The sequence below is a fragment of the Chiloscyllium plagiosum genome, chromosome 45 (assembly GCF_004010195.1).
Source record: "Chiloscyllium plagiosum isolate BGI_BamShark_2017 chromosome 45, ASM401019v2, whole genome shotgun sequence".
NCBI classification, from domain to species: Eukaryota; Metazoa; Chordata; class Chondrichthyes; order Orectolobiformes; family Hemiscylliidae; genus Chiloscyllium; species Chiloscyllium plagiosum.
Window position 1 is genome coordinate 11,523,019 of NC_057754.1, and position 8,873 is coordinate 11,531,891.

General features: G+C 43.9%; 1 non-coding gene across 1 annotated transcript; it reads left to right on the forward strand.

The window, feature by feature from the left end:
• Positions 1–1,284: 1,284 nt before the first annotated feature.
• On the forward strand, positions 1,285–1,356 carry trnad-guc. Its single transcript has one exon. It is a non-coding gene; the product is annotated as a tRNA-Asp (tRNA).
• Positions 1,357–8,873: the final 7,517 nt, after the last annotated feature.

Consider the following 8,873-nt stretch of genomic DNA (forward strand, 5'->3'; position numbering starts at 1 on the left):
AGTCCACATGGATGCCACATGGTTGGCGGGTCCCAAGGCAGAAGATGAGGTGTGCTTCCCCCTGGCATTTGATGGTTAGGGTGTGGCAATGGAGGACCTACATGCTCTTGGTGGAGTGGGTGGGGGAGTTGAAGTGTTTGGCCACAAGGTGGTTGGATTGGTTGGTGAGAGGGTGAGAGGTTGGAGTGGGTGAGGAGGGGTCGACAGGTTAAGGTGGGAGGTCAGATGACTTAAATGAAGTTCTGGGATTTACATATAATGAACCAAAACTCACTCAAAAAGATGAACGACTTAACGATCTAGATTTGTTCACTATATGATCTCAGTCTCATGACACTGAAATCTTTAGCTATAAATTCCGTGTCTTATACTCCACAACCACCTGATGAAGGAGCAGCACTCCGAAAGCGAGTGCTTCCAAATAAACCTACAGTATTGGACTGTAACCTGGTGTTGTGTGGTTTTTAAGTTTGTCCGCCCGCAGTCCAACACCGGCTCCTCCGCATCAATCTAACACTCACTTTTGTATTAACACCGTTCATTCTGTGCTGCGGGGTGAACGTGCTCCAATCTCACCAACCGGACCGTCAAACCACTTGATCCATTTGGATACCGTGGCTGTGAAATCAATCCGCACGTAGCAGCTTTTACTGAGATGAACTGACGTTATTGGAGCGTTCGGCTTTGGAAAAGGACACAGAGCAGTATTGACGGGGGAAAAAAAACTATTGGAAAAGATCAGTTTCTGTGGTATTCAGCGTCATTTCTTTCATTTGTTCAGTGGGCTCTTGCTTGAGTATTGTGTGCACTTCTGCACTTCACATTGCAGCAGGGGGTGCGATCGCTATACAAACAGCGCAGAAGTGATTTCCCAGAATATTGTCTGGGCTGAAAAGTTTCACTTATGAGGAGAGAGTGTACAGTCTAGGGTTGTTTTGCTTAGAGCAGAGGAGATTGAGAGGAGACATGATTGAGGTGTACCAAATAATGAGGGATATGGATAGGATGGACTGAAAGAAACGTTTCCGCTTAATGGAGGGACGGATCGCCATGGGGGCGATTGGGTTTGCAGAAGGTACGAGGCAGAAAGATATGAGTAAATGTAAGGAAAAAACGTGATAAACCAGCCGGTGGTTGAATCTGGAATTCACTGTCTGTAAGAGCCGGAGAGGCAGAAACCGTCAACGTGAAGAAGCATTCCGATATTAATTTGTGATACGACGAGACACAAAGCTATTGGACAAATAATAAAAACATGATTTAAAAAGCCGTCCCACAGCGAGATCCTCGGTAGTATAGTGGTTAGTATCCCCGCCTGTCACGCGGGAGACCGGGGTTCAATTCCCCGCCGGGGAGAGTTGCTGTGCTTTGTGTCAGTGCAGTGGTTGACAGCATTTTTTCCTCACCAATAGGGACCCAGGCTCGATGAGAGTCTATGTGCAGTTTTCATGCCCTCCCGGAGTCTATAAATGTGCACATTTAGTGTATTGGAGTTGAAATCTTTTCTTGTCAATTTATCTCACCGGACATTCTTGAATAATGGACACTGCCGTCAATTCTAAATCAAGAATTAGAACCCGTCGCCAATGTTTTATTGACATTTCAACGGAAGTGGGAAAATTAAAGGAACACCATTTCCACTCCCTTCATCGCTCCCACCTTCACTCTTTATGAATTTGCATCGAATACAAAACAAAAGCAAAAATCAAATAAAGATCTATCAGAAGCACAGGTATATCCCGTGGGATTGTTGATGGGTATCTTAAACTCACACTCGACACAAGATTCTGATCAATATTAAAATGTTGAGGAGTCAATGACAACGGGAGCAGCAGAGCGTTTCTCCAACAGAACAAAGGGACCTTTCATTGTGTCACATCCTCTTCTGTTCTGTGAGAATCATACCATAATCCATTACCCTGCATGAGCACTGTTTCATCAATCGCCTAAGGTTCACCACTTGTCTTGAATATTCACAGCAAGTGCACATTTCCATTAAAAAGGAGATCTGTGGTATGCAGAGTACTATTTGCTGTTTCAAAGATGATCCCAAAATTGGAGGTGTAGTGCACAGCAAAGAAGGTTACCTCACATTACAACGGGATGTTGATCAAACGAATCAATGGGCTGAGGAGTGGTGGATGGAGTTTAATTTCGGTAAATGTGATGTGTTGCACTTTGGAAAAGCAAATCTTAGCAGGACTTATACACTTAGTGGTAAGGTCTGGGGAGTGTTGCTGAACAAAAAGACCTTGGAGTGCAGGTTCATAGTCCCTTGTAAGTGGAGTCACAAGTAGATAGAATAGTGAAGAAGGTTTGGTATGCTTTCCTTTTTTGGTCAAAGCATTGAGTATAGGAGTTAGGACGTCATGTTGCAGCTGTACAGGACATTGGTTTTGGAATATTGTGTGCAATTCTGGTCGCCCACTTATAGGAAGGATGTTATGAAACTTGAAGGGGTTCAGAAAAAGATTTACAAGGATGTTGCCAGGTTTGAAACGTTTGAGCTCTCAGGAGAGGCTGAATTAGCTGGGGCTGTTTTCGCTGGACTATCGAACGCTGAGGGGTGACCATTTACAGGTTTATAAAATCATGAGAGGCATGGATCGGGTAAATATACAAGTTCTTTCCCCTGGGTTGGGGAAGTCCAGAATGAAAGGGCATAAGCTTAGGGTATGAGGGGAAAATTTAAAAGGAACCTAATGAACAACTTTTTCACACAGAGGGTGAAGTGCATAGATTAAGCTGCGAGAGCAAGTGCGGAGGCTGCTACAATTACAGCGTTTAAAAGGCATCTGGATGGGTGTATGAATAGGAAGGGTTTAGAGGAAATGGGCGTAATGCTAGCAAGTGGGACTAGATTAGGCTAGGATATCTGGTCAGCATGGATGGGTTGGACTCATCAAGCTTCATCACCAATGGTGAAAAGTGTTATATAAATGCAACTCTGTCTTTCTTCAATGTTCTAAAATCCCAGTCCCCTAATTACTGATCCTGGTCTGTGGAAACAGTTTCTCACTGTCTGCTCCACCCAAACATTAGCGCCATGAAATCTCCATTTCATCTTCTTTGTTCTAAAGAGAACTATCCTAGCCTCTGGAATCTCTCTGCCAAACTAAACTCCCTCTTTCTTGGGCATGATGTAACTGGGGGATTGAGACAAGGTTTTAGGAAAACAAAAGTCAGTTGATAAGCGAAAACATGGAAGCCCAGTCTTCAGCTTTGAGATCTTTCAATACTCTTTGTGTAACAAGTGGAAGAAAATGGTTGAATAATGTGCCCATGAAGAGAGCCCAATCGCAGGGGAAGGGACAAACAGTACCGTCCCTGGATCAGGGAGAAAGAATGCGAAGAAGACGTTATTGAAATTCCTTGCTGCTTGGAATTCCTGGAGCAATGCATACAGTTCTGGTCACCATACTACCAGAAGGTTGTGCATGCAATGGAGAGGGTTCAGAAAGGTTTACCAGAATACTGCCTGGTATGGGGGATTTTAGCTATGAAGGAAGGACTGGGTTTGTTTTCACTGGCATGCAACAGGTTGAAGGTTGACCTGATAGAAATTTATAAGTTTGTGAATGGCATGGATAGAGTAAAAAATGAGTCTTTTTCCCAGGGTGGAGGGGTCACTTACTAGGGGACACAGATTCAAGGTGCGGGAGTAGGAGGGAATGTTTAAAAGAGACGTGCGAGACAAGTTTGCACACAAAGGGTGGTGACTGCCTGGTAATAGAACAAAGAGAACAGAGAACAGTACAACATAGGTACTGGACCCACCACAGGAATTCCCTGCAATTCCTGATAAAGGACTTTTGCCCGAAATGTCGATTCTCTTGCTCCTTGGATGCTGTCCTTTTCCAGGAAAATGATATTCAATATTTTATCCTTGGGGTCTGGAGACTAATGTAATAATGATCACTGTTTTATATTGGACTCTGGGGAACAAGCTCATTGTCGAGAGAGGAAGTGGTGGAAGCAGGCACAATGGCAGCATTCAAGAAACTTGGCATGTCTGGCAATATCTGTAGAGAGCACTCAGTTCTGTAGAACAAGTGCTGCCAGACCGATTGCCCAGCAATTTCTGACTTTGTTTCTGATTTCCAGCATCGGCAGTTCATGGCTTTTTTTGTAACCCAGAGGTTTGATTTAGCGAAGACGTGATCTGAATGTGAGGTGTGCTCTTCGTTTTCGAGTGCAATTCATCAGCTTTCAAAGTGAACGAGGTCAAGTAGTGAAACGGATTCTCTTGCTGAATACTCATGTTGTCGATTCACTGTTGCCACTCAATTAATCATCAAAACCACAGCATTGCCGAGGTGACCCTTTTCCCAGTTCCCACTGACATCAAGCCATGGTGGAAAGCGCCGAGGTTCGACTGGAATGGACAAAGTCAAAAATCACACGACACTCGGTTTTAGTCCAACAAGTTTATTTGAAAGTGCAAACGTTCGGAACCCCGTTCCTTCCTCAGGCAGCTAGTGAGAGAGAGTACATCGGACATAGAATTTATAAGTAAAAGATCAAAGAGTCATACACCTTATGCAAATGTATTGAACAAACCTAGATAGCTAAATTGTTTTAAAGTCGGTTCTGGGAAATGATATTCAATATTTTATCCTTGGGGTCTGGAGACTAATGTAATAATGATCACTGTTTTATATTGGACTCTGGGGAACAAGCTCATTGTCGAGAGTGTGGTGCTGGAAAAGGACAGCATCCAAGGAGCAAGAGAATCGACATTTCGGGCAAAAGTCCTTTATCAGGAATTGCAGGGAATTCCTGTGGTGGGTCCAGTACCTATGTTGTACTGTTCTCTGTTCTCTTTGTTCTATTACCAACAAAATAAATCTGGATGTTCACAGTGATTTCATCCCAGATGTGGTTAATAGGTGAATCTGACTCTGACAGTCACTTGTAAATTGCTTGCTGCCTCAGCAGGATAGTAACATCTGGGGATAGTGTCAACATTAGGAGAGCTAACTTATAGGCTAGGCAAACAATAAGCAAACATAGTCATACTTACGGCTGGCTGACTCTCATATATTATCTTCTCCCCCCTTCCTCTTATTGCTTTTTTAGACATCTTTGCTGGTTTCTATAGAGCCTCTCAATCCTCTGGCTTCCCACTCAACCTCACCACATTGCATGTTTTTTCTTTCGCTTTTATGCTGTTCCTGACTTCCTCTGTCAGCCATGGTTGCCTCTTCCTCCCCTTAGCAGGAATTCCTGATGAAGGGCTTATGCCTGATACGTTGATTCTCCTGCTCCTTGGATGCTGCCTGACCTGCTGTCCTTTTCCACTTCCAACTCTGATCTGCAGCATCTGTAGTCCTCACTTTCTCCCAGAACAATGCTCATTGTTTTATATTGGGCTGTAAAGGATAATAAACTGCGATGTTTATCAATTACAGATCATAGCAATTACAGGAACGTGGCTCAAGGATGCACAGGACTGGCAGGTTAATGTTGCAGGATACAAATGCTACATGAAGGATAGAAAGGGAGGCAAGAGAGGAGGGGGAGTGGCATTTTTGATAAGGAATAGCATTACAGCTGTGCTGATGGAGGATATTCCCAATCTACATTCAGGGAAGTTATTTGGGTGGAAGTGAGAAATAAGAAAGGGATGATAACCTTATTGGGATTGTATTATAGACCCCCTAATAGTCAGAGGGAAATTGAGAAACAAACTTGTAAGGAGATCTCAGCGATCTGTAAGAATAATAGGCTGATTATCAGAGGGGACTTTAACTTTCCAAACATAGACTGGTACTGCCATAGTAATAAGGGTTTAGATGGAGAGGAGAAAGTGCGGACTGCAGATGCTGGAGATCAGAGCTGAAAATGTGTTGCTGGAAAAGCGCTGTTGTTTTTGGTAGCCCACGAACGCCCCAACACACTAAAATAGCAGCTAATGAACTTGAAATACCATACATAGACAACAAGAAAAACTAATGTAATTTCCAAAAGTCCTTGCAAGAACTGTAACAAACACTACATTGGACAAACAGGCAGAAAACTAGTCACCAGGATACATGAACACCAATTAGCCACAAAAAGACATGACCCTCCCTCACTAGTATCCTTACATATAGATGAGGGAGGACACCACTTCGAATGGGGCAACACATCCATCCAAGGAAAAGCCAACAGAGATGCACACGAGAATTCCTAGAAGCATGGCATTCCGAGTGGGACTCTATTAACCAACACATTGACTTGGATCGCATTTGCCACCCTCTGCTAAAAAGAATAGAAAATAATGTCACCACAGGAAATGATGTCACCAAACCAAGGAAACCTAAACACATAAATCGAAAGCAGGCCATGCCACCAGTGCTTCATTTGGAGGCTCATTTGTGATGTTATCTAGTATGGTGTTGAAATGTCTGATAATGAATCTTCCAGCTCAGCGAGCAAACGTACATCCAGAGTACAATTATGTGAGACAAAGACTTGATGTTATGTATTCTTTTGTGTGGATGAGGCTTCAGTTGCTCATCTGCCCTGTGAGGACACAAATGCAATCAGAGTAGGGAGAAAGCATGGAAATGCGAATATTGTGGGAATGGAGTCCATTACCCACCTGCCCTTTTAAGTCATTGACACAGTAACACTGGTGAGAGACCATTCTTCTGCCGGAGTGAGGGAAGGAGTTCACTCAGTCATCCACCCTCCTCAAACACCCACTGACTGAACACTGGTGAGAGACCATTTACCTGCCTCTCGTCGGGGAAGGGACTGACTCAGTCATCCACCCTCCTCAAACACCCAATGATTGCACACTGGGGAGAGACCATTCACCTGGTGTGAGTTGGGGAAGGGGCTCACATAGTCATCTACCCTGCTCAAACACCCAGTGAGTGCATCCTGGTGAGAGAGACGATTCACCTGCCCAAAGTGGGAGAAGGGATTTACTCTGTCATCCCATCTTTTGATGCACCACCATGCTCACACTGGGGCAAAGCCATTAATATGCACCATGTGAGGGCAGAAATTCGTCCTTTTGTGTAACCTGCCCACACACCAGTGAGTTCACCAATAAACATAATGATTGGATTTTGCTGCTCATCACATCTAGGCCTGGATATTATCTCAGATGGAGCAGGGCCTAAGGAAACATTGTCTAAGTTACATTGACATGACTCACTCAGGGAGTGATCAGCTTTCACAGAATTATGACACAAGCTGTGTCTTTCTGAGTTACATTTTATGCAGGCTCAGGTTTAGGTGAGGTCTCAGTCAACTATGACTGTGTTGGAGCATATCAAGATACCACTCTGCCTCTCAAACCTGCTCTTCCAATCTAATTCATGGATGATCATCTCTCTTAGTACCACATTCCATGCTGTCGTCATGTATCTTGTTGTCATTAGTAACTGGAAATCTAGCAATCACTCTTTTGGACTTACTGAATGACTGTTCATCACCCTCTGAGTGTCTGCCCCATCTTACTCCTAAATGGCTTGACTTCTATTCGGAGACTTTGTCCCTGGTTGTGGACTCCACGTTCAGGAAACAGCTTTCCGATATCTATTCCTACTTGTCTCTTTCAGAAATATGTAAATTTCTATGAGATCACCTTACATTTTTTTAAAACTCCAGAGATTAAAGACCCAATCCCATTTTATGAGATAATCCCACCAAAACAGGAATCGGTCTGATGAAGCTTCACTGCACTGCAAATACATCCTTCCCAAGATCAGGGGACCAGGACTGTACACAACCCTCCACCAACGTCTGCACAATTGAAGCCATGACGTGGAGGAGCAAGTGTTGGACTGGGGTGGACCAAATTTCAAAAACCGGCTTGCTGAAAAAGTTTTTCAGCACATCTACTCAAACTTTACTGCCTCTTACCATAAATCTATTCCTATCTCACCCCCGCCCCAGGTTGATCCCTCAATTAAGGGGAAACGTTTATTTCAGTCTGCCCTTTCCATATCTCTCATTATTTTGTACAACTCAGTCATGACCTCTCTCAATCTCCTCTGCTCTAAGAAGAACAACCCCAGCCTGTCTAATCTCTCTTCATAACTGAACCTCTTCAGTCCAGAAAATATTCTGGTAAATCTATTCTGCACCGCTGCCAGTGCTATCACATCCCCGCTATAAAGTGAATTGCAGAACTACACACAATACACTAAATAGAGCCGAATGCCCAAGTGAAGCAAATGACGCAGAAAGCTACAGAAACTGGTCTTTTCCAATAAAATCTCTTTTGCTTAATATTGCCTTGTGTCCTGAAGCTCCAATAATCTCTGGTTCATGCCAGTAAAAGCTGCTATATGAGGATTGGTCTCACAACCGCGGGATCTAAACAGATCGAAGGGTTTGAACGTCTCGAGGGCGGGATTGTGGCACATCACCCAGCAGCAGTGACGGCAGCAGCACAGACTCTGAACAGTGTCAATGTGAAAGTGAGTGTTAGATTGTGCAGTGCCTCTGGGAAATGGGAGGAGGGACGTAAAGGAGGGTTAGTGATTGTGGGAGGGAGAAAAATCTCCGAGAATGGGTGGGTTTGAATCCTGATATATGAGACGTGGAGATGTGGACATGACGACAGCATGGAATGTGGTACTAAGAGAGATAATCATCCATGAATTAGATTGGAAGAGCAGGTTTGAGAGGCAGAGTGGTATCTTGATATGCTCCAACACTTCCTCTGGCAGCTTATTCCATACACGTACCATCCTCTGCATGAAAAAGTTGCCCCTTAGGTCTCTTTTATATCTTTCCCCTGTCACCCTAAACCTATGCCCTCTAGTTCTGGACTCCCTGATCCTAAGGAAACGACTTTGTCTATTTATCCTATCCATGTTCCTCATAATTTTGTAAACCTCTATAAGGTCACCCCTCAACCTCCGACGCTC